Source organism: Schistocerca nitens, chromosome 12, assembly GCF_023898315.1.
Source record: "Schistocerca nitens isolate TAMUIC-IGC-003100 chromosome 12, iqSchNite1.1, whole genome shotgun sequence".
In the NCBI taxonomy this organism is placed as follows: domain Eukaryota; kingdom Metazoa; phylum Arthropoda; class Insecta; order Orthoptera; family Acrididae; genus Schistocerca; species Schistocerca nitens.
In genome coordinates, this window is record NC_064625.1 from 93506657 (window position 1) to 93515116 (window position 8460).

An 8460-nucleotide genomic window follows, 5' to 3' on the forward strand; every position below is an offset into this window, starting at 1 on the left:
CTGTGCTAACATCTTCATCTCAGAGTAGCACTTGCAAACTACGTCCTCAATTATTCGCTTGACGTATTCCAATCTCTGTCCTCCTCTACAGTTTTTGCCCTCTACAGCTCCCTCTAGTACCATGGAAGTCATTCCCTCATGTCTTAGCAGATGTCCTATCATCCTGTCCCTTCTCCTTATCAGTGTTTTCCACATATTCCTTTCCTCTCCGATTCTGCGTAGAACCTCCTCATTCCGTACCTTATCAGTCCACCTAATTTTCAACATTCGTCTATAGCACCACATCTCAAATGCTTCGATTCTCTTCTGTTCCGGTTTTCCCACAGTCCATGTTTCACTACCATACAATGCTGTACTCCAGACGTACATACTCAGAAATTTCTTCCTCAAATTAAGGCCAGTATTTGATATTAGTAGACTTCTCTTGGCCAGAAATGCCTTTTTTGCCATAGCGAGTCTGCTTTTGATGTCCTCCTTGCTCCGTCCGTCATTGGTTATTTTACTGCCTAGGTAGCAGAATTCCTTAACTTTATTGACTTCGTGACCATCAATCCTGATGTTAAGTTTCTCGCTGTTCTCATTTCTATTACTTCTCATTAACTTCGTCTTTCTCCGATTTACTCTCAAACCATACTGTGTACTCATTAGACTGTTCATTCCGTTCAGCAGATCATTTAATTCTTCTTCACTTTCACTCAGGATAGCAATGTCATCAGCGAATCGTATCATTGATATCCTTTCACCTTGTATTTTAATTCCACTCCTGAACGTTTCTTTTATTTCCATCATTGCTTCTTCGATGTACAGATTGAAGAGTGGGGGCGAAAGGCTACAGCCTTGTCTTACACCCATCTTAATACGAGCACTTCGTTCTTGATCGTCCACTCTTATATTCCCTCTTGGTTGTTGTACATATTGTATATGACCCGTCTCTCCCTATAGCTTACCCCTACTTTTTTCAGAATCTCGAACAGCTTGCACCATTTTATATTGTCGAACGCTTTTTCCAGGTCGACAAATCCTATGAAAGTGTCTTGATTTTTCTTTAGCCTTGCTTCCATTATTAGCCGTAACGTCAGAATTGCCTCTCTCGTCCCTTTACTTTTCCTAAAGCCAAAGTGATCGGCACGTAGCGCATAGCGCAGCTTGTAGTCGGTGTTTAACATTGTCAGTTGTCGAAAATCATGTGAGCGACAGCCTCCTCAGGGTTTGGACACCGGGATCAAGAGAACCTCGGTGAATTCAGATGGTACTTGAAAATCGGCGCTCAGGAGTTCTCTGTACCTTCTGACCCACGTGGGCCCCATATGATCAAAAAAACCTTTTGTAAAATTTCAGAGGGAGTCCGTCAAGGCCTGGCGCTTTGTTGGGAGCACCGCACAACATAGCCTCTGGTAGTTCTTACGAAGTCACCTCCGACAAGAGCGTGGCATCATTTTGTGGTTTCCGAGAGACGGGTAGGTCAGATAGGGCTTCCCTGACTCCTACATCCATGTTGTACTCTCGCTCGTAGAGAAGTGTATATGACTTGAGAAAGCTCGGACGATATCCATTTGCGTTTCAGCTCGTCGTCCATCCTCCGTCTCAACCTCCGTAATGAGCCGCCTATTGCGTCTTCTCCTATCTTAAATGATATGGTGGAGGGAAGGTCGTTCTCCACTAACAACATCAGTTGTCCTCGCTCGCACGCGAACACCTGAGAGACGTACAGCGGTGATACGCAGCAACTGTGCCTTAACGTGGTGTTCTGCCGATTGTCGTTACGGCGACGGCGGTTTCACAGCCAGTGCGCGGAGCACAGTGTAGTGGTCCATAGCTGGCTAATGTTCGGCACAAGGCGGGTTTGGCACATCGTAACCACCACTGAAGTACTGAACCGTAGGCGGGTAATTGCCGGTTGCATTTGCTCCATGCGGACTCAACTTCGCATCTGCAATTTACCTCACCAAGAAGGGCCACATTGAGGCGCCACGGACCTCTACTTCGTCGGACGCTTCGGCGGGGGAGGGTGAGAGTACACACATGCGCTAGGCGATCAGTGAACGCTGCCGACCACATCTCAGCGTCGACAACTGGCGATCGCAAGCCGCGTGTGACGTAGACTCGACCCAAACGGATCGCGGAATGACTATTAAAGTATGCGTATGCCTCTCTGTATACAGAGGTCTATACAAGGACGATATACTTAAGGACAATATTATGGAAATGGAAGAGGATGTAGATGAAGATGAAATGGGAGATACGATACTGCATGAAGAGTTTGACAGAACACTGAGTCGAAACAAGGCCCCGGGAGTAGACAGCAGTCCATTAGAACTACTGACGGCCTTGGGAGAGCCAGTGCTGACAAAACTCTACCATCTGGTGAGCAAGATGTATGAGACAGGCGAAATAGCCTCAGACTTCAAGAGTCGCAAACAAATCAGGTGTTGGCAGATGTGAAAATTACCGAACTATCAGTTTAATAAGTCACAGCTGCAAAATACTAACGCGAATTCTTTACAGACGAATGGAAAAACTGGTAGAACCCGACCTCGGGGAAGATCAGTTTGGATTCCGTAGCAATGTTGGAACACGTGAGGCAATACTGACCCTAAGACTTATCTTAGAAAATAGATTAAGGAAAGGCAAACCTACGTTTCTAGCATTTGTAGACTTAGTGAAAGCTTTTGACAATGTTGACTGGAATACTCTCTTTCGAATTCTGAAGGTGGCAAGGGTAAAATACAGGGAGCGAAAGGCTATTTACAATTTGCACAGAAACCAGATGGCAGCTATAAGAGTCGAGGGGCATGAAAGGGAAGCAGTGGTTGGGAAAGGAGTGAGACATGGCTGTAGCCTCTCCCCGATGTTATTCAATCTGTGTATTGAGCAAGCAGTAAAGGAAACAAAAGAAAAAATCGGTGTAGGTATTAAAATCCATGGAGAAGAAATAAAAACTTTGAGGTTCGCCGATCACATTGTAATTCTGTCAGAGACAGCAAAGGACTTGGAAGAGCAGGTCAACGGAATGGACAGTGTCTTGAAAGGAGGACATAAGATCAATATCTACAAAAGCAAAACTAGGATAATCGAAAGTAGTCGAATTAAATTGGGTGATGCTGAGGGAATTAGATTAGGAAATGAGACGCTTAAACTAGTAAATCAGTTTTGCTATTTGGGGAGAAAAATAACTGATGATGGTCGAAGTAGAGAGGATATAAAATGTAGACTGGCAATGGCAAGGAAAGCATTTCTGAAGAAGAGAAATTTGTTAACATCGAGTATAGATTTAAGTGTCAGGAAGTCGTTTCAGGGAGGAGGAGATTAGTGTTTAACGTCCCGTCGACAACAAGGTCATTAGAGACGGAGCGCAAGCTCGGGTGAGGGAAGGATGGGGAAGAAAATCGGCCGTGCCCTTTCAAAGGAACCATCCCGGCATTTGCGAAGTCGTTTCAGAAAGTATTTGTATGGAGTGTAGCCATGTATGGAAGTGAAACATGGACGATAAATAGTTTGGACAAGAAGAGAATAGAAGCTTTCGAAATGTGGTGCTACAGAAGAATGCTGAAGATTGGATGGGTAGATTACATAACTAATGAGGAGGTATTGACCAGAATTGGGGAGGAGTGTGTGGTACTACTTGACAAGAAGAACGGACCGGTTGGTAGGAGATGTTCTGAGGCATGAGGGGATCACAAAACTAGCATTGTAGGGCAGCGTGGAAGATAAAAATCTTAGAGGGAGACAAAGAGATGAATACACTAAGCAGATTTTAGAAGAACGTAGGTTGCAGTGGGTACTGGGAGGTGAAGAAGCTTGCACAGGATAGAGTAGCATGTAGAGCTGCATCAAACCAGTCTCAGGACAGAAGACCACAACAACAAACAACATGTCTTCCGGTCATCGTGATGTATGACCCAAGTGTCCGACAAGAGCAAGTGCTGTACAAGCGCCTGAAGTGCTGGGCGGGTGGTATAGTGCAGCACCTGGTCGAATGGTCTCAGCACACAACTGAAATCTACCAAGTGGTCGGCGTTGCCCTGGAAGAACACTGCTATGTCTTCGGCAAAAAAAGGGCGGCGTTTTCTCCTTCTTTCGGTGCCGGAAGGAGCATACAGGTTCACCATACGAACTGTACCTACCATGAGTCCGACCCCCGCGGCGACAGTAAATAGGATACATCAGTCGCCATAATCCCTTTCCTGAGCAGAATAGACGTACCTCCTCCGCCGACATCTGAAGGCATAGCGTAGGCGTCATACCCGTAGGTATCGATACAGATTCCTGATCGGAATTCTTGTAGGAAAATAACATCCATATCCGCAGATCGTAACTCGCAGCAAACGCGTTTCGAGAGCAGAAGTAACGCCGTTGACATTGATCGTGGCTAGGCGGTATGCCTGTTCCATCAAGTCGCAGGGGATGTCCTTGGTATTACAGGTGGGCAGTAGTCGTGGTGTTCAGCGTCGTAAGGGTGTAGAGACAGAAAGTGACGGGTGTGGGTGATGCCGGCCTAAGCGTCTGTTGCCGGCCGCGGTGGCCGAGCGGTTCTAGGCGCTACAGTCTGGAACCGCAAGACCGCTACGGTTGCAGGTTCGAATCCTGCCTCGGGCATGGATGTGTGTGATGTCCTTAGGTTAGTTAGGTTTAACTAGTTCTAAGTTCTAGGGGACTAATGACCTCGGCAGTTGAGTCCCATAGTGCTCAGAGCCATTTGAACCATTTGTTAAGTCCCTTAGTGCTCAGAGCCATTTGAACCATTTTTAGGTGTCTGTAGCCGTCAACGTAGTTCTAAGTTCTAGGGGTCTGATGAGCCCAGATGTTTGAACCATTTTTAGGCGTCTGTAGCCATCAACGTAGTTCTAAGTTCTAGGGGTCTGATGAGCTCAGATGTTAAGTCTCTTAGTGCTCAGAGCCATTTGAACCATTTTTAGGCGTCTGTAGCCGTCAACGTAGTTCTAAGTTCTAGGGGTCTGATGAGCTCAGATGTTAAGTCCCTTAGTGCTCAGAGCCATTTGAACCATTTTTAGACGTCTGTAGCCGTCAACGTAGTTCTAAGTTCTAGGGGTCTGATGAGCCCAGATGTTAAGTCCGTTAGTGCTCAGAGCCATTTGAACCATGCAGGACTAAAAAAGATCTTGAAGTTTGTCTGAAAATATTAATAATAATAATAATTATTATTATCATTGTATCTCCAGCAACATAGATTCGCTGGAGGAAGAATTCTTCTTCTCAATCTCGGCGATGTCGATCCCGGGACTCCACAGCTGCGGCGATGGAGGATTTAGCATTGACGGTTCTGCACAATCTCAAAGAATAACGGGAGAGGAATGAAAATGGCAGCAGATCCTTAATCGTTGTAGCGAGAATAAATCCACGTCTGGGCTACTGAATGTTACTTTTGAGGAAAGGCGGCAATGTCGCTCGTCGCTGGCTTTTATCCGTGTGGTTACAAATTCAAGGCAGGCTCTTGAAATTATTTTCGCTACAGGATGTAAATCATGCTGGGAAAACACAAACATAATGTCCAATGTGAAGCGTCAGGTTTTTAAAAGAATGATTTACCTTTTCCTGTTTTATTGTCTTTGATGGTGATTATATTCGCCGTTTATTCATCAAGATGAGCTCTTTCGAATTACAATGGTTTTTAATCCTTTCGCATTTCTATATAGACGCCATACATTAAATTCACAGTTCTGGTTGCAATGGCGGACTATCCCTTCCATACATCAGTTGTATACCTATCTATAATCCCGTTAGGAAGGCAGCACAAAACAAAAAAATAAAAAATTACATCGAAGTCCGCTAACAAAGCCAGAGATACAATGTGCAACAATCTCTTTTGAGCATCGCTGCTGCCGCTCGCAGCCAGTATATCTTTGATTGTGAATATTATCATCGTAGTTTCTAACACGTGCGATATAAGCATTTAACACTGTATTGACAGCTCCTGCTATTGAAACTTGCTGGCAGATGACAACTAAGTGCCGGTTCGAGACTCGAACTCGGGACGTTTGACTTTCGCGGGCAAGTGCTCTGCCAACTGAGCTACCCGAGCACGACTCATGCCCCGTCCTCACAGCCTTACTTCTGCCAGTATCTCGTCTCCTACCTTCCAAACTTTACAGAAGCTCTCCTGCGAACCATGCAGAACTAGCACTCGTGAAAGAAAGGATATTGCGGAGACATGGCTTAGCTACAGCGTTGGGGATGTTTCCAGAATGAGATGTTCACTCTGCAGCGGAGTGTGCGCTGATATGAAACTTCCTGGCAGATTAAAACTGTGTGCCGGACCGAGACTCGAACTCGGGACCTTTGCTTTTGCGGGCAAGTGCTCTACCATCAGAGCTACCCAAGCACGACTCACGCCCCGTCCTCGCAGCTGCACTTCTGCCAGTACCTCATCTCCTACTATCCAAACTTGGTAGAGCACTTGCCCGCGAAAGGCAAAGGTCCCGAGTTCGAGTCTCGGTCCGGCACACAGTTTTAATCTGCCAGGAAGTTTCATATCAGCGCACACTCCGCTCCAGAGTGAACATCTCATTCTGGAAACATCTCTTCTTGCCCTACCGGCTCTGATTTCTTTTATTTTATTACGATGGTTGTTTCTCCCTGAGTAGGTGAATATGAATAATATGTGATTATAACTTCGTGAAAAATCTCGCCACAATGAAACAAGCCTTTTTTCTAATGATTGCCAACGCAACTCGCTTATCATATCCGTGTCACTCCCCTGTTTCGTGATAATATAAAGCATGCTGTCCTTCTCTGGACTCTTTGGATGTCCTCTGTTTATGCAACTAGTAAAATGGCTCTGAGCACTATGGGACTTAACATCTGAGGTCATCAGTCCCCTAGAACTTAGAACTACTTAGACCTAACTAACCTAAGGACATCACACACATCCATGCACGAGGCAGGATTCGAACCTGCGACCGTAGCGGTCGCGCGGTTCCAGACAGTAGCGCCTAGAACCGCTCGGCCACCTCGGCCGGCGACCCAACTAGTAAGCATCCCATACCGCACAGCAGTACTCCAGAAGAGAGCGGAAAAACGTTGTGTAGGCAGTCTATTTAGTAGATTTGTTGAAATTTCTAAGTGTTCTTCATTTGCTTCACCTTCCCAAAACATTTTCTTTCTGATGGGTCTACCACAAGTTGTTATAATTGTGATCCTTGGGTATATAATTGAATCGACAACTTCTAAACCTGTATGCTGTGTCGTATAACGGTAATTTGGAGATCCCTTTTATCACTTATGCCAACGGTCATACCGCAGTGATAACACCGGTTCCCGTTAGATCACCGAAGTTAAGAGCTGTCGGGCTTGACTAGCACTTGCAAAGGTCGCCGCCCGGGTCTGCCGAGTGCTGTTGGCAAGTGGGATGGACTCAGCCCGTGTGAGGCCAATTGAGCAGTTACTTGATTGAAAGGTAGCGAAACTGGCCACATGAAGTGCTGAGTGCTATTGACAAGGGATTTCAGATCGATTCCGTATTCCTGGATTTCCGGAAGGCTTTTGACACTGTACCACACAAGCGGCTCGTAGTAAAATTGCAAGCTTATGGAATATCGTCTCAGTTATGTGACTGGATTTGTGACTTCCTGTCAGAGGTGTCACAGTTCGTAGTAATTGACGGAAAGCCATCGAGTAAAACAGAAGTGATTTCAGGCGTTCCCCAAGGTACTGTTATAGGCCCTTTGCTGTTCCTTATCTATATAAACGATTTGGGAGACAATCTGAGCAGCCGTCTACGGTTGTTTGCAGATGACGCTGTCGTTTATCGACTAATAAAGTGATCAGAAGATCAAAACAAATTGCTAAACGATTTAGAAAAAAATATCTGAACGATGCGAAAAGTGCCAGTTGACCCCAAATAACGAAAAGTGTGAGTTCATCCACATGAGTGCTAAAAGGAATTCGTTAAACTTCGGTTACACGATAAATCAGTCTAATCTAAAAGCCGTAAATTCAACTAAATACTTAGGTATTACAATTACAAACAACTTAAATTGGAAGGAACACCTAGAATATATAGTGGGGAAGGCTAACCAAAGGCTGCGTTTTATTGGCAGGACACTTAGAAAACGTAACAGACCAACTAAGGAGACTGCCTACACTACGCTTGTCCGTCCTCTTTTAGAATACTGCTGCGCAGTGTGGGATCCTTACCAGATACGACTGACTGAGTACATCGAAAAAGTTCAAAGAAAGGCAGCACGTTTTGTATTATCGCGAAATATGGGAGAGAGTGTCACAGAAATGATATAGGATTTGGGCTGTAAATCATCAAAAGAAAGGCGTTTTTCGTTGCGACGGAATCTTCTCACGAAATTCCAATCACCAACATTCTCCTGCTAATATTTTGTTGACACCGACATACATGGGGAGGATCGATCACCAAGATAAAGTAAGGGAAATCAGAGCTCGTACGGAAATATATAGATGTTCATTCTTTACGCGCGCTATACGAGAGTA

The 8460-nt window shown here is 45.2% G+C and overlaps 1 pseudogene; it reads left to right on the top strand.

Moving 5' to 3' along the window:
* The first annotated feature begins 7241 nt into the window (after positions 1 to 7241).
* LOC126215420 (5S ribosomal RNA) lies at positions 7242 to 7360 on the top strand (annotated as a pseudogene).
* The last annotated feature ends 1100 nt before the right edge of the window (positions 7361 to 8460 follow it).